Source organism: Anthonomus grandis, chromosome 9 (assembly GCF_022605725.1).
Source record: "Anthonomus grandis grandis chromosome 9, icAntGran1.3, whole genome shotgun sequence".
Lineage (NCBI taxonomy): Eukaryota > Metazoa > Arthropoda > Insecta > Coleoptera > Curculionidae > Anthonomus > Anthonomus grandis.
In genome coordinates, this window is record NC_065554.1 from 12,936,984 (window position 1) to 12,955,803 (window position 18,820).

Below are 18,820 nucleotides of genomic sequence, written 5' to 3' on the forward strand. Positions count from 1 at the left end.
TGTTAAGCATCCTGTGAACCAAAGGTATGATCCCAAATATATGGTGTCCACAGTCAAGCATGGAGGTGGTTCCGTGATGGTGTGGGTGTGTTTTTCGGGCTATGGTATGGGTCCACTACACTTGATAGAAGGCACAATGGATCGTTTCATGTATAAAGACATACTGCAGGATGTTATGGTACCTTACGCTGATGGAGTTATGCCACTCAACCACTACTTTCAACATGATAACGATCCGAAACACGCATCCATGGTCGTTAAGCAATGGTTGACCCAAGAAAAAATTAATGTTATCAAATGGCCATCACAGTCACCGGACCTAAATCCGATTGAGAACATTTGGGATTACATTGATCGTCACATCCGATGTAAAAATTTCAAAAATAAATAAGAACTTTTTGAAGCTTTGAAGGCATGCTGGATATCCATTTACATGTCCTATATTGACAATTTAATTAGGTCAATGCCCAAAAGATTGGTGGAAGTGAGAAGAAATAGAGGCTATGCAATCCATTATTAAATAAAACCCTTTAAATTTTCTATACTTATTTTTATTTTAGTAAGCTTTGAATTTGTCAATTTAATTTTGGCCACTTGAAAATTGTTTAGTTTTTTAATTTTTTTTTAATAAAATTGGGTATTATGAATAAATAGTTTAAATATAATTTTAATATAAACATTACAAATAGGCTCCATTGTTTTTTAATCATGTACTGTCCCACCTAATTTATCATTTCCTAAACCGTGATATAAACAAATTTGAAAAGTAAGTAGTTTTCAATCTACTTTTGGCCACCAGTGTATATATGGAGGAGATTAAATTCAAAAGTGTCAAAAATAGCAGTAAAAGATGAGACTTTTTAGGAACTCCTGGATGATGATGCAAATCAGTTTGACAACTTTTTTTCTCAGTCAGCAAATAATGAGCCCTGACCTTCATTGTCAGCAGATATGGTGTACCTAAAATCTTCTTTCAAAACTGTACTAAAACACTCCGCCTTTATACCAAGTGCTCCACTACAACAAATTTAATAGAATGTCTAAATGATTGGAGTAAAAATCATGATAGCAGTAAACCAACAGACATTATTTACTTGGACTATGAGAAGGCATTTGAGTCCCCATCAACTTGTTATTGAGAAAACATACTAACATGATTGCTGATATATGATATGATATATATCTTTTGATCTTTTATATCTACCATGTAGTTTATTTTTCAGATTATTTTTTATAATTTCATTTCATATCATCTATACATTTATACAATTCAATCATACCTAGACTACTATCATACCTAATCTACTAATTATAAACTTAACTCAACTTTTCCAAAGACTGCACTACAATTATGGAAGAATAGGGTCTAGTTTAATACTTAGATGTGAGGAAACATTCCTCTGTTTTCATTTCATTTCAATTATTGCGAGTAATTAATTCATACATAAATTATTCCTCAGATCAAAAATGTCATTGTATGAGTGCTTTTTTTTCAGTAATATAAATTTTGAAAAAAATTGTTTTCTGATGTTGCTTCTAATAGTTGAGTTGGGTTAAGTTGGAATTATTCACATTAATAATCCCATAATTTCAGGTGCAATTAAATGTCAAAATATTTTTTTTTATATTACATATGAAAATTTGCTTCTGTCTCTTTGGAATATTGTTTCTGGTAAAATTAAACAGATTTTAAGCCTTTTCTCATAATTTTATGTCAGATTTTCAGGAATGTTACTAAACTAGACCTTTACCCTAGGTCTGGTGGACTAGTGCAGTACCTATGTACTGATATTAGATGTTATAATTTAATATTTGGAAATTTAAATAGGTTTTGTTATAATTTTTTTTCTAAATTATTTTAATATTACTGCTATACTAAAATAATCAGGCAGTATCTGTAATTGAAAATACAGTACCGAGCAAAAGTGGAGAAACATTTTATTTAATAAATATAAAGCCAGAGTAATCGACTATTGTCAATAAACAACTACTCACATTATTTCTTTAGATTCAAAGGAATGCAAAAATATATTTGGTATTTATAAATTCTTGCAACAAAAACAATCTATTTGCTTATCTTTATTTTATGAGGAGCAAAAGTAGAGAAACATTTTTAAAGTTCTTAGTTTATGTTTGCTTATTGAAAGCAATACACAATATTATTTTGTTAATTAATAAAGAATAACCTGTAAATATGCCTCGAGGTATTACTTTGGCGTTATGTATAAAACAGTTGATAATATCAAAATATCAATCGGGTGTTAAGCAAGCAATCATCGCTAAGCAGTTAGGATTAAACCACTCAGTCGTTTCCAAAACCATAAAGTTACACCGCATTAGGAACTCATTAATAAGTCCACCTAAAACTGGTAGGCCTAGAAAAACGACGCCTAGAGTTGACGAGAAGATTAAATCCTTAGCTCTTAAAAATCCATTTAACACAGCAGTGGATATAAAATCTCAACTAGACATTGTAAATATTAGTGTCCATACAGTTCGAAGACGTTTAAGGGACAGGGGCTTGCAGACAAGAAAACCATCCAAGAAACCCTTCATTTCGAAGAAGAATCGAACCGCCCGACTTCAATTTGCACATGACCATTAAAACTGGTCAGAAGCAAGATGGAATACAGTATTATTTTCGGATAAAAGTAAGTTTAATTTATTTTCTTCTGATGGTATTTTATGAGTCAGGCTTCCTAAAAATAAAAGAGTCGATCCAAAGTATACTTTGGGCACTATTAAGCATGGAGGGGGAAATGTACAAGAGTGGGGTTGTTTCTCTGGTATGGAAATGGGCCCCATTGTCAAAATTGATGGGATTATGGATCGGTTTAAATATTTAGAAATATTAACTGATAATATTTTGCCATATGCAGAGGAAAACATGCCATTGCAATGGAGGTTTCAACATGACAATGATCCAAATCATACAGCTAAAATTATAAAAGAAATTTTGAGGACAAAAAAATAATTGTTAAGTGGCCAGCTCAGAGTCCTGACCTTAATCCCATAGAGAATCTATGGGATTTAGTAGACAAAAAAATTCGTAAGGAACATCCCAAAAAATTTAAAAATGGAGATGAGTTGTTTGAAGCAGTTGAAGCTGCATGGCATTCTGTACCCAAGGAGACCTTAGAGAATCTGATTGGATCTATGAAAAGGAGTTGCCTTGCAGTTATTAAAAATAAGGGATATGCAACTAAATATTAATTTGTTGTTATAATATATTTTCTTTAAATATGTGTTTCTCTATTTTTGCTCCCTGTTTTTTTTTAATTAATTTACATATGGCTTTATAATAAGTAGAATTATATTGTTTATGTTTTATTTTTATTATCTAGTTTGGGGTAGTATTATAGGATAAAAAAAATTTAGTTAACTTTAATAAAATAAATTTAAAAATATAAAAAAAAAGTTTCTTTACTTTTGCTCGGTACTGTATCTGCTGTTTATACTGTTTTTAGAAATTTCTTTTTAAAGCCATAAATAATTAAAATGAGTTTAGACCTAAACTAAGATAAATATTAAAATTAATATTATGACTCAAGCACTATAGTATTTATGAGAAAAATCAAGATTGGTAAGATGATAAAAGAATGTTTAAGTAAAAAAATAATTACTTACTTGTGGCATAAAGTAACTAAGTTTATGCAGATAAAATTAGGAACAAAAGTGAAAACTAGATACACACAAAGCTAGATTGACATCTCCAGCCGTATTCAAGAATCTAAAAACTGAATTTAAGAAATTTCTAAAAATCTGACAACGCTGCTTTAGACTACCTCCCACGATTTGTTACGCCCGGACTTTATTGATTTTTGGCGAATTAATTTTTCTCCTAAAAACCACCCCTATTTTTTATAAATACCTTAAATATCAATATTCTAATGCTCGGTGTACATGCGATGCTTTGTTCTAACAATTATTCATTTAGAAACAGAAAGCGTGAAAGCTTTGAAGAGCTTTTTATGGAAAAAATAAGAAAGCGTTAGGCGCGCAAGCCGTTTATTGCATTGGAAAAGAGATACATTAAATATAATGAAAAAAAATGTAGGGATTCAATAGGAGGTCCTGCTTTGATAATACAGCCAAAAATAAACGGGTTAAATTTAGATTTACGTAGTAAAATGAGTGTCACACAGGTATTATTATAACATATAAGCACCTTCAAGGATTAATATGCTGTATTTTACATTTTTTTTTTATGTATCAAAAAGCTATTATTTATTGATTGGGGTATGTGCGTGGACCTCAAGATTTTATGAAAATGTTTAAATGATAATTACAGTTAATTAAATGGGGAATATCATGCTATGACAAAATATCCAAGAAACTACTTGCTTTGCTTGACATTTCGTGGATCAACAAAAAACCAATGCCGTTTCGAAACAAACTGGAAACATGGCAAACTTTTTGCATTAAAACAAATAGAGCATGCAACTGAAGGGTTTTAAACTCTTTATAGTCACTATTAAATGCATTTTAAGCGTATTTATTAACTTTTCTTACGGATAGCAGCAGTTTTGATCGATACGAACGCCATTTTTAATTTCACTGAGCTGAAGTTTGTTTGCTTGCTATACTTCTCTGTCAATCTGTTCTCGGATTCCTTTGGCGCCGCTATTCAAAATTGGAACAAGAGTTCCCGGTTTAGTTGTTTTGTAAATTATTGATAAAGTTAGTAGTAAAAATTGATTACATTGACTTTTACGGTACACTAGAATTTGGACGGTTGTCAAGTTTTGCAGGTAGATTTTATAATCGGTTTTCAAAATAACAACATTGCGGGTTGCCTGACTGTTGCGGTTAAGTTCATTTTATAATCAGTGGCGTAGTGGGGAATGTTATAAGATCATTCGATCGCGAAAGGTAGGCCAATTCATAAGCTCGTGAATTGAGGACCGTTTTTTTAAAACTCGATATCTGCAAATTGGTATTTTTCAGGAGAGCATTTTTTTCTGTTTCAAAAAAACGTTTATTGCTAAAATGTAAAACTAACATAAAAAATTGTAAATAGACATAAACAAGAATAAATACATGCAAAAACACAGTTAATAACATTTTGTATTTATTAACCCTTATGTGACTGGAAAGATACCCGGATATCTTTTCAGTTTTCAGATATAAATATCTTTTTAACTCACCTTCGATGAAACTTGTACTCTTAATTTGGTTTTTTTAAGTTATTGTTAAAATTTGATTTTTTTTTAATTTTCAAAGAAAATAAGGTGTAAAAAAATTTTCACCCATAGTTGACTGGATGGTTACCCGGGTACCTATACTATGTTTATAATACTAATAAAATTTTTAAGAGTTAAATTCATAAGCTTTATTATACAGGGTGACAATTTCAAGAGTAGCCATGGCTTATAATTTTTAAACCGTAAAAGATATAAAAAAATGCTTAAAACCGTTTCTATAGTAACAAGGGGGAACCAAAATGATGAATTTTTTAGGGATATACTATCATCCCCCTAACCCCCAGAGCCACCCCCTTAAAAATTTTAAATTGGAAGGGTAGTCGAGTGATACCTTGTTTGAAAGGTCTTTTTGTTTGAAAGTTGTCCTTCTAAATGTTAGTCAATTCATTTTACTATCAGAATAAAAATATTTATTCTGATACTAAAATGAATTGTTAAAAGCCAAAACAAAACTCCAATAAATAGTACACTTATACTGAAATTATTGAATTGTCGGAATGGTATTTGGCGATGTAAAAAAAAGGAAAATTTTCGATGCCTGCCATTCTCGAAATATTTGTTGCTTTTTATTTATTTAAATTTTGCCTTAAAATGTTCAATTTTTGGTTTGGTTAGTAATATCGTGGTTCTTTTTGTGATTTAAAGTTCTCTCACTGCTCTAGTTTTATTTTTACAATGGTTTATACGATCGCCGAAAGAGTTGAAATGATATTTATTTATGGTTCTCAAAATCGCTGTTTTCGTAGAAGTGCCACAATATTTAATGAGAGGCACCCAGATAAGCAGGTTGGGCATTATTACATCCAGAAGTCGGTAAGAAAATTTGAAGAAACTGGGTTCGTAGGTGATATAAAGAAAAATCAGCCAAGAATACTGGATGAAGCACCTCAGATTGAGGTTCTTGGGCATTTTGCTATGGATCCTGGTATGTCGACTCGTCAAGCAGCAGCTGCCACAGGAGTGTCTCGTGAATCAGTACGAAAGATATTAAAAATTAATAAATTCCATCCTTACAAGCTACAGATTGTTCAAGAACTTGGTGATGACGATCCAGACAGGCGGATCGAATTTTGTGAATTAATGACCCAAAAAATAATAAATGAGCCACGTTTTATAAAAAACATTTGTTTCAGTGACGAGTGCACTTTTTATTTAAACGGTAACGTTAATAAGCAGAACTGCCGTTACTGGAGTGATGAGAATCCCCATATTTTTAGGGAAGGGCACACCCAATATCCCCAAAAAATAAATGTGTGGGCCGGAATTCTAGGGAATAATATAATTGGGCCATTGTTTATTGATGATAATCTAAATGGAGAAATTTATGCTGAAATGTTGGAAACAACTGTTGAGACTTTAGTAATAACGGAATTGGAAAACCAAAGTGATGAAAATGGAGATCTTGTTCTTGATGAAAATTTATTGCATTTTCAACAAGATGGGGCCCCACCACATTATGTATTGCCTGTTAGAGAGTGGCTAGATAATCATTATCCAGACCAATGGATTGGTAGAAGAGGACCTATTGAGTGGCCGCCAAGATCGCCAGATCTCACCCCTCCCGATTTTTTTCTTTGGGGTCACCTAAAATCGGTCGTTTTCAAAACGCAGCCTGCCACCATTGAGGAGCTAAAACAAAGAATTACACAAGAGTGCCGATTATTAACAACTGAAGTTTTTAGAAATGTTCGTCAAAAGTTTGAAAACAGATTGTACTTTTGCTTGCAAAATAATGGAAGCCACTTTGAGCATTTAATAAAATAATTAAAGTTCAATGCAGATTTTTATTGTTTTAAAAATAGAATAAACGCAATATTGCAGAGTGTTTTCCTAGTTCTTAACCATTTGTACTAATGTTCAAATGTTAAATATTTTATGACATTTTCGAAATATGTTAATTTTATAAGAAATTAAAAAACACTTAAATAACCTTTAATAAAATATTAAAATTGGCATAACTCTAAAATAAATGCATTGATTATTATAAGTAGGGTCGCATAATATAGGGAATTAATAGACCTTTCAAACAAGGTATCACTCGACTACCCTTCCAATTTAAAATTTTTAAGGGGGTGGCTCTGGGGGTTAGGGGGATGATAGTATATCCCTAAAAAATTCATCATTTTGGTTCCCCCTTGTTACTATAGAAACGGTTTTAAGCATTTTTTTATATCTTTTACGGTTTAAAAATTATAAGCCATGGCTACTCTTGAAATTGTCACCCTGTATATACAGTAATAAGAAGTCATAGAAAATTACAGTGAGGTACCGTAGAATGGGGCTATTCTGGAAATCAGGGGTAATTTGAGAATTCATCCAAAAAATGTTAAGAGCGGAACCAACGCCCACAGAGTTAATAACAATACGCAAACGCCGCGCAAGGCCATTAGTACACATGCAACCGCGTACTCGAGCGCAGATCGACGAAAGGTAGCTGTTTTATTTTGGCAATCCAAATAAAAGTATGGGGTTTTAGGAAGGTGTATTGGTAACATAAACATTTTAGGACTCTTTTGTTTTTTTTTATTCAGTATTTTCTGGAGTGGGGTAATTTGAGAAGTGACTGGGGGCTATTTGAGAAGGCATAGGGGCTATTTGAAAATTGTTAGAAATTGCTTTCAAATGAAATTGGCTTTTTTAGAATGGTATGAGATAATGGTGCGCACTTATAAAAAAACATTTAGCCATGTCAGAAATGGCAAAAATTACGTGCCATATAGGCATTACTCAGAGAAAGCCTTAGCCAGAGTAACAGAAGAAGTAAAAAAAGGGCGGTTAACTTTGGCTAAGGCCTCCGAGCATTTCAAAGTGCCCATCGCCACCATAAGCAGACGTGCTAGGGGGACCAATATATTTGAAAAACCGGGAAGACCTTCAATATTTTCCAAGGAAGAAGAGGAACAGTTTGCGAAATACCTAAATATTGTGGCAGCTTGGGATTTCCCTTTGACATATTGGATCTAAGACTTTTTGCGAAGAATTACCTGGATAAAAAAGGTCTACAGGAGGTTCGTTTGAAGGATAACTTTCCTGGTAGAGATTGGGCATTAGCTTTTCTTAAACGACACGAAAAGCTCATATCAAACCGTCTATCATCCAATATTTCAACTAAAAGAGCTTCACTTTCACCAGAAGTTATCGATAATTTTTTTGATAATGCCCGAGATACTTTATTAGCGGTAAATCCTAGTTTAATGATAAATTATGATGAAACAAACCTTACCGATAACCCAGGCACTAAGAAATATATTTATAAAAGAGGATCAAGGTACCCAGAAAGAGTGATAAATTCGACAAAAACAGCCATAAGCTTAATGTATGCTGGTACTGCTGATGGCCAGATATTACCAGTTTATGTAGTGTATAAAGGTAAGCATCTTTGGGACTCATGGACTGAGGGAGGCCCTAAAGGTGCCAGATATAATAGGTCTAAAAGTGGGTGGTTCGATTCCGCTTATTTTCGAAATTGGTTTTTTACTGTGGTAGTTTCATTTTTTAAAAATAAACCTGGAAAAAAGGTGAGTAGGTATAACAGAGAGGTTTAAGTCTTTTTTATCCATATTTAATTTTCATTTTAGACTCTCATTGGGGACAACTTATCTTCTCACTTTTCCGAAGACGTCCTTAAAACGTGCGAGAAAATGTATATTGCATTTATTTGTTTGCCAAGCAATGCGACCCATGTCATGCAGCCATTAGACGTCGCATTTTATTCTCCACTTAAGAAATATTGGCGCGAAATCCTGACAACGTGGAACTGGCCAAGGGCGGAAAATGACTACACTCTCAAAAGATGTATTCCCTAGATTGCTTGCACAGCTCCATAACAAGATTGAAGAGAATGGCAAAGGAAGGCAAAATTTAATCTCCGGATTTGCCAAAACTGGATTGCACCCTCTAAATCCTGCGCAACCAAAGGAAATATTACCTGCATCGTCCACCACAGGTACAGATTCTAATATTTTAGATTCAAGCATTTCAAGCTCAGTTTTGGATGTCCTAAAAGAAATGCGTATGGGTAGTTGTGAGCAGCGTAAAGCACCGCGTCGCAAGAAGCTTACTGTAGAAGCAGGAAAAAGTGTTTCTACATCTGATTTGTACCCGTCTACTAGTAGAAATGTTTCTGAAATAAGTTCATGCGAATCATCAGATGATGAAGAAGACCAGCTACAAAATATTGACGATGAAGACCTTCCCTGTTTTAATTTGAAAAAACCTGATAAAGAAATCCAACTAGAAGAACATGATGATGAAAATCAGCAAGAAATAAGTGACGATGATGACCATCCTCTTTCATTGACCTTAAGAAATTTTAGTAATCTTAAGGTCAATGATTGGGTAGTTGTTTGATACACGGCAACAATTTCAAGCCAATGTTATATAGGACAAATAAAATCCGTTACCCTGCTAAACGGGGAACGGGTTTTCAAAACATCGTTTTTAAAAAAATCCTCCAAAACGGAAAGATTTTTATCTCCTCCTAAGTTAGATGAAGACGAGGTAACAACCGAAATGATTATCATGATACTGAGCCCTCCTAAGATTGAAGGTTCAGGGACCAGGCAATTTTTTACCTGTTCGGATAATCTTTCAGAACTAAACATAAAATAAACATATAGTTACCACTGTTTGTAACCTTCAAGAAACCTTTGTTACCTTCAAACCAGAGTTATTTTTAAGTTGTTTTTTTTTTGTTTGATCATTTTTTAGAGTTATCTACTTTATGTTTTTTTGTTTACATATTTTAATTGTAATTTGCAATGTTGCAAGAAATATTGTTTGTTTTGTATATTTTTTTTATATGTTAACATGTTTTTTATTTTTTTTTTAATGTTTTTTTGTTTTCCAAATATCCCCTTCAGTGGATAAATGATGATTTATGCAATTTAAGCCATATTCTCAAAAAGCCCCACCCTATGGGGCAATTTGAGAAGGCCCTAAAAAATTTTGTTTTACGGCTCCCAGAGGAGGAAGCCGTTAGTCAAATATAAGAAATAGATACCTCTATCATAGGTCTTTCCAACGCCATTACAAATTTGATCAAGCTTACTTTTGTCTTATAGATATCGCTCAAAAACCTCAAAAAAATTCTCAAATAGCCCCATTCTACGGTACAAATTAACGCAACATAGCAAACAAACACTTAAAAACACTAAAAAACATTACTTATGAATTACAGTTTTGACAAATAGTTTGAGCCACTGAATGCTCATTACAAACTGGTTTGGAGCACGATTACAGGCTTTACGAGTTTTTCTCTGTTTATGGTTTCGCTCTCGGCATATTTGGCAACTACCAACCACCTTTACACGTCCAGATGCATCTCGTTCACAAACTGCTTGTTTTCTAACTGGATTATTTAAAGAAACAGGCATTCGTCGGTGAAGTACCATTTCTATAGCCTGACGAGTAAAATGATTACCAACAACTTTTGGAATTTGGGATCTTATTTGGATTACTTAACAAACACAGCTCATTACCAAGATCTTTTAAAAATCGCCGACGTTGATCAGTAGCTTTGAAAGAAGGATTAGGTTCTTTGTATATACAATAAGAAGCTAAACTAGCAACGTCAATTATGTTGAAAAAAAATGCTAATGGCCAGCGATTTGTTCTACGTTTGACAGTATATTCACATAGCATTTGGTCCATAGTGTCAACACCGCCTTTAGTTTTGTTATAATATCTGTTAATTTCAGGCTTTGCAACAGAAGTATTATCTACTTCGCCTGTTGTGTGCATAGTTGATAAAAAAATCACTGCCTTGTTTTTTTTTGGATACATAAGAGCACAATGTAGTATCTTTGTTGAATGTAAAAATGGTTGAATTTATGGCTCTACCTTTTTGTGCTTGCATATTGGAAGGTAAAAACGTTTTATTTTTTCTAACTGTTCCTACTAAAGTCATATTCCATGAATTTAAAGTACGAGCAAGTTGCAAACTTGTAAAAAAATTGTCTCTTGTGATATTTCTTCCTGAACCCTTATAATGTGCAACTCCAATACTGTTCGAAAATCCAATACTGTTCTCTCACCAATATTTGCCTGACGTTCACCACCTGATGGTTTTCCGGTATACAGCTGACCCTTTAGAGGATAGGAATTTATCGCATCACAAGCCCAAAAAACATTTATTCAATATTTCACTGGTTTCGACGAAATGTACTGGGTAAACTTAGTGGGTCCTCTATATGGAAATAATTGTTCATCTACTGTAATACACTCTGTTGGCCGATAATTTTTTGCCAAATTTGAATTCAGCATAATCCAGCTATCTCGAATTGGAGCTGCTTTATCTATCTTTGCACGTTCTATACGCGTATTCTCGTCATCAAACCGAATAAATCTTAGAAACATTTTGAAGCCATCACTAACGAGGCATAGCTGCGCGAAACAAAGGGAGCGAATCCATCTTCCACATTTCAGAAATATGTTCTTTATTGAACCTATGTAAACCAGCAGTAATTAGAATTCCGGAAAATGCATCTAGTTCTACATCAGTAAATGGAATAAATACTTTTGGAGAAAATGTTTTCGGCGGCTTAGTTATTGCCAATAACCCTTGGTTATATTCCTCCGTAACTCTATTCCCTTTTTTATTGCTATATTTTAGAATCAGGGTACACATTTCTGGGGATATAATAGTTTTGAAAATGTCTTTGGGCGTATATAAATGACTTAAGGCTGGTGCACCACTTTTTTCACGCAAAATATTTCGACCTACCGTTTGTCGTTGTGGTGTAGGTGAGTCATTCCACTGAGTGCCATCTTTACTAGTCCAATGGAATTGTGAAGCTAAATCTGGATGAACGTCATCATCATCATCAAACTCCGAATCTTCTAGCTCTTCAAACTCTACTCAACTAGGTACAACGCGTTACTGACGAATATGAACTGATCTTGTGTAAAAACATAAACAGTCCGAGGCGCCAGAGATAGGGCGAATAAAAACCCACACAGATGTGCATGTTTATAGTTAAGGGTAGAAATTCACAGAAAAAATAGGTACCCGGGTACCCACGCCGTCCTTAGAAGGTGTTTTTTTTCCCAGTCACATAAGGGTTAATAAAAAATAAATGAAAAATGCAGTTTTTTTCAAAACTCGATAAGTAGAGCTCAAGTTTACCAAAAAATAACTTTTAATTAATAATAAATAGGCAAAATCCTAGTCAATGTAATAAAAGATGCATATATTTATTATGTAGCTACTCTCATATATCTCTGCATCCTGACATGGATCGTCATGTTCTTCAACGGACTCTTCAAAAAATGTCATTCTTATCAATAACAACATCAAGGACATCCTCATAAAATAGTTTTGCTTCACCTGTGTCAGATTTCTTTGGATCGCTGACACGATTCATTACTGGTAGTTCAGTGGATGTGCCTATGACGTTTGCACCTTTTTTTTAACATTTTTTTAAGACATCGACTTGTACGTCACTACCGTAATAAGTAGTACGTATTTTACAAAATACTCTATTATTAATTTTTTCATATATTAATATTAAGGAAGTTTTTTCTTTTTAAGATCTTTTGTGAAGAAGACTTATAATCAAAAATTTTCCAATCCTGGCCCAAAATATTAACGTTTTTATGTTTGTCTAGGATCTCAGAGTACTCTCGTGTTACAATCTAAGGAAGAAATCTCCCTTCTACAATATTCTTTTTCTTATACCCTGCCAAAAACTCAGTCAGCAGGTATAAAAATGACCTCTTATAGAAAAAAAGTGTTTAATGTTACTAAAAACCTTTGATTTTTGCAAAGAAATTAATAAGAACAGTCAAAAGGATGCTGTTTTTGTTTTGGAAACTGCACGAATCGGAAAATAGCTCCAAATTTAACCTATTTTTTCTTCTAGTTGAAAAAGCGTACTGCAGCAGTCCAGAAGATATTTCATGCAACCACTTCCTGACTGAATTTCTAGCCATAACAAAGAAGCTAAATAAAAGCATGTGTTAAAATATGGATTTCCAAAACCAAGATTGAAGTTTTTATAAAAGATTTTCCTATATTTTGACAAAGAACGCTTAAAATTTGTGCGAGCAAACGCATTAAAAATTTTTTGAATATATAGTTCTGGAGGTAAGTAACTCCTTTTACATTTGGCGCGAGAATAATGACTTTCTCGGCATTTGTAACTACTTATGTGCTCTTTAATTGCATTAGTAATATCTTTATCAATTTGTTTTTGTTTGCGTCCGTCCCGTTTTTCAACTTACAACAACTCTCCCGATAAAAACTTTTTTGAAATACCATTCAATCGATCCTTACCGGCTCCTAAAATGTGCTTAGTATTTATGTCTAATAAGAAATAGTTGAATTCTTAAAAACATACCAGTAACTTTTCGAAAAGTGGGTGTGCAAACGAGAATATTGCAGAAACATTTCTATTTCGCTTCTTGCAATCATCGACCATCATTCTTTGTTTGGGGACACAAATGTCCATAAACTTTAATATTACTTGATCCTGTTCAATCTTTTTTAAGTTACGTGAGTATATCAGTTGTCTAAAAGCTATAATATTTTCATTACATATGTTATTAGTTAAGTTTAAAATAATCATTACTACTTAATTCTCCCGCATGACAAACTACTCCTTTTTTCTTTCTGTCAACATGGTCGCAACCAATATCAGCATCACTTAACCTCTCCTTGCTATAACGGTTGCTTTTCGGCCCTTTTTTAAACAGGGTGTTTCAGAGCTATGGAATCAAACTTCTAGGGGTTGTTCAGTGCAACAGTAGAATCCATTTGAGTATAGAAACCCATGTCCGGAAATGTGTCACTGCGCCACTACAGTCCTAAATTTAGAAAAAATATTAATTACCTTAATAGGATCTGATGCATATATTTTTACCTTTTGTATATGGTACCATCACAACAATTGTTCAAAATGTCTTCCTCCAACCTCATGATTCAAACCTCACCGATTTAAACGCCGCACATGATTTCGGCGGACTACACTAAAAATTTGATCCTCGTTTTGAATGATTTCAAATGCTGCTGTTATTCGTCCAATTAAATCTAGCTCTGATTCTACTGCAGTTTAGTAGGCTAAAGACTTTACATGTCCCCACAAGAAAAAATCGAGTGACGTTAAATCGGGTGACCTAGGAGGCCAAGAAACTGCTCCACCTCTGGCAATCCAACGGTGCCCAAACCGCTGAGCCAAATACTCGCGTACTTGTACAGAAAAGTGAGCCGGCGCTCCATCATGCTGAAACCACATTTGCTGTCTAACGTTAAGTGGAACATTTTCAAGGAGTTCTGGGAGAACTTCCTCCAAGAAACGCAGATAAATAGGTCCTGTTAACCGTTTCGGTAGAAGGTATGGCCCAATTAAATAATCATCAACAATGCGTGCCCATACGTTGACAGACCAACAATTCTGATGTTTTCTTGGAAAAATTGCATAAGTATTTTCTTCGTCCCAAACATGACTATTCCTTCTATTAAAAATACCGTCTCTTGTGAAAGAGGCTTCATCGGTCCACAAAACATATCGTAAAAAATTTGGTTATGCAATGATGTGATCCATAAGCCATCGACAAAATTGAACTCTAGGATAATAATCGGCTGCAGTCATACCTTGAACTTTCTGGAAGTGGTAAAGATGTGAAGATGGAGTTGTTGCTCGGGTAGTACCCGCCAGACAGAAGCGTTACTCGTATTCATATTCTTAGCGACGTCTCGTGTGCTATTTGATGGTTCATCGACAACTCGCTAAAGCACCTCTTCTTCAAATTCGACCGTTCTTACGGTTCGAGCAACACCAGTATCATGCATCTTGGTCTTAAACATGCCTGTCTCAGCGAGCCGCCGATGAACCGCAATAAACTTTTTGTATCCAGGATGCTGTCGTTCGGGATAACGTTCATGATACAACCGCGATGCTACTCGTGCATTGCAGTTTGTTGCTCTGTATGCCAAATGCATATCCGCCAATTCTTGATTGGTAAAGTTTTTCATTAGCAATAAATGTTTAAAAATTGTAAGCTATAAAATTTTTAAACATGACATTGAGAATTGACATTGATAAGCGTTGATTTTAAACAATTGTTGTTATGGTATCATGTACGAAAGGTAAAAATAAATGCAGCAGATCCTATTTAGGTAATTATTATTTTTTCTAAATTTAAACGCGTCTTAGGGCCGTAGTGGCGTAGTGACACATTTCCGGACATGGGTTCCTATACTCAAATGGATTCTTCTGTTGCACTGAACAACCCCCAGAAGTTTGATCCCATAGTTCTGAAACACCCTGTAGGTACGATGTTTCATTCCTCCCTCAACATAACGTACGTTTTTGCTATATTCACCGTCATCCATTGTTTAATCTCACGTGGTTAAAAAAAAGTTATTAAGCGCAACTTTACACCAGTCGAAATTAAACTAAACATTATTATTACAGACAGAGAGACAGATTGAAACAAGAAAAATTACAGCGGCGATGGCCAATGAAATTATGTCTGAACTTTGAATTGAAGACGGTCCTCAATTACAAATTGCGAACAATAATCCTAGAAGCTGATTTTGAATTTTTAAATCGTAATATTTAGACATGCATTTTAACATGCATTTTTTGGTGGCAATGTTTACTTTTGATTGCTGTTAAGCAAATACTAGGTGTTAGTTTCTTTTATGTCTTGTGACTATATTAACTTTTCGAGTTTTATACAGGGCTGTGGTTTAATAACGGTTAAAATCACGTGGATAACATTATATGGGGGATGAGTTGCCAACTTTCAGTTTTGAAACTTCAGTGGGTTTGAGCAAAATTCACTTGACAGTGAAGGAGGTTTTTGAGTCCATTGAGGGCTGCAAGGGTAAGTTCAAGTTCGGTGCTGGACTGGATAGGATCCCTGCATTTTTGTTAAGTAGTGTATCTGTGTATTAACCCCATCCATCTCTCAGATATTCAAGAAATATCTGGACACAGGTTGTTTTCCAACTTTTTGAAAGAGAAGCTTTTTAAAACCAATATTCAACCCTGGTTCCAGGGAGGAGGCTACTAACTACCAAGCAGCTTGTAATCAGTCAGCGATACCTAAATTACTCGATTTCTTAGTCAGTAAAAGACTGTCTTGGTTTTTTCGAAATCCTAATAATCCAGAGCAGTCCGGCTTTATTAAGGGTAGATCTGATTCGAACTTTTATTTGGTAATTTTATTTTTAACAGCTTGGAGATCTCTCAGGTTGATTCGGTCTATGCGGATTATGCGCCAAAGCGTTTGACCGGCTCAGTTATGGGGTACTTCCTGGTAAACTTAATGCTTTGGGGCTTTTCGATCATTTTCTTTCCTGGATCTATGATTATATAACAAGTAGAACCCATCAGAAAGTGAAAATGGGAAAGTTTCTTTCTGGGGAGATAGAGGTTGCTTCTGGGGTGCCCCAGAATTCTTCTTGCGGTCCTGTATTTTTTTGCATTTTTCTGATGGATTTAAGTCAGAGAATTAAAAACAGTAATTCTTTATGGTTTGCTGACAACGTGTGAAGCTTTTCAGGGAGGTTAGTTCCCTCAATGATGCTATTAGCCTCCAAGAATATCTTAAAGGGTTTTTTGAATAGTGTATGGAAAATAAAATGACTTTCAATGTTGGGAAGTGTCGTAAAATCACATTTTCAAGACAAGGAAATCCGATTAACTTTGTATACTCTATGGACGATACTCCACTCAATGTTAAAATGGAGACCTCTGATCTTGGCGTCCTGATGGATTCTACGATTACTTTTTCTAGCCACATAAACCAAATTACTTTAAAGGCAATGAAGCTATTGGGATTTAACCAAAGATCTTTTTCCAAACCGATTTTTCAATATTTACATTTAAGGGAGGTTATACTGTTTTCTTGTACGTCCTATTTTGGAATAATATTCTTCATATGTCCGTATACTGTTTATACTGTTATGTCCATCTATCCATCTCATTGCACAAAATATACATTAACTATATTGATGTGTTTTTTTTAAATAAATTATATTTTTGCATTCGAAATATATCCCTCTCGTAATAAAATATACTGTATTCTGCTGCAAGTTTTGTCCACAACCAAATCACAATTTTTTCTTTAGGATAATTTGTTAATTATGAGTTATAAGAAAGACGAGTTACGCATATAAAATTGGCATAATACGTATGTGAAGGTAGACATAGTAATTCGCAACGAAAATCGTAAAACCGAACTATTTTTAAAATTGTTTGCAGGTAGTTAGCACAGAAATAGATCTAGCAATTTATTTATACAGCGATTATTATTGGTCAAAATCGGTGCTATTGACCATTTGACATATGTTTAATATATACATATATATTCTATTTTTAAAAGTTATTGGAGAAATTGAAAAAGTTTCGGATATTTTGGAAGAGCCACGTTTCAGACTACGAGTGTGAAATAGTGATTCACGTGACAGTTGTTTTAAACATTAAAAATGAAATCTTTTAAAATTCTTGGAACGTTAATTTCTGCATGGTTAGTTCATGAACCGATGTTTTAATTTAAAGGATTAATGGATATAATAAGGTCATAGAAAAAGACGAAGATTACGTCTACCTATTAAATTCGTGACCACAAATGTTGGTAGACCGCAAAAACCATGGCTAAAAGATGTCAAACTCGAGTTGGTTAAGCTTGGCATCAGATAGCTCAAGACAAAGAAGCATGGAAACGCCTATGTCCCGAAGTGAACTGCGAAGGCTTGTTGAAAGAAGAAAATGAAGAATTCATATTTTTATTATTGTTATATGTAATATACGAAAAACCTAAGGCTCCTAAAGCTGTTTGATATATAAATATGCGAGAAAAACGTAAATGAATTAAGCGATGAAAAATATATAAGTGCATAATCTCCCGAAACTAAATATAAATTTATTAGCTTTCAATTTGTTTTACGAATCATAAAATGGCCTTTTTTATACTTTAAAAGCTATTTCCAAAAGAATCTCAGAAATGTATAACGTACAATAATTTTATCGGTTAATTAAAATGGTTGTATAAAGACTGATGCCAAGAACAATATTTATGGCAGGTACATACATACATATGAATAGTTTATTATATATAATACGATCATTGTATTGCATCCTTCCTATAATACTTTGATTTTAATAATATGATAGGTTCGAATCTAATATTTATAATTCATATAATAAACCATATGAAATAAGTACCTATATTGGGCATCCGTGCTAATAAATAAGGAACTGACTGATATTTGATTTACAAATGTTTTATCTTTAAGCAAATGAAAGACATAGGCCCTCGTGAGATTTTTTTTTGAAAAAACAGATGTCCTAGAACCATCAAAGAGTTCAAAGCTTTTAACCCTTGGCATACAGAGGAACTTGGTAATTAAACACATTTTGCACCAAGAATAGAGCAAAAAAATATGTTCTTATTTCGCTAAGAGATATTGTATAAGCCTTATTTTTACAAGCGGCACAATACCAAATTATTTTAAACAGTTTGACTGTTATAATATATGAGAAAGATTTTACACCAACATTTCAGAATAGGTATTGTAACAATTCCTCAACAAGTAAAAGCACTCTGTAAGCATCTTAAATTTTTTATTCCCAAATTCTTTATTGCTAACTCATTACAAATGTCAG

General features: G+C 33.7%; 1 protein-coding gene across 6 annotated transcripts in view; it reads right to left on the bottom strand.

Moving 5' to 3' along the window:
- LOC126740401 (tau-tubulin kinase homolog Asator) overlaps nt 1-18,820 on the bottom strand; it is a 152,759-nt gene that overhangs the window by 108,260 nt on the left and 25,679 nt on the right. Inside the window, exon 1 of one of the 6 annotated variants that reach the window (XM_050446412.1) lies at nt 4,513-4,762. The exons of 3 other annotated variants lie outside the window; for them this stretch is intronic. The gene's annotated coding sequence lies outside the window, so the exon portion shown is untranslated. 2 more of the 6 variants (XM_050446413.1, XM_050446414.1) reach the window with 2 other exon arrangements.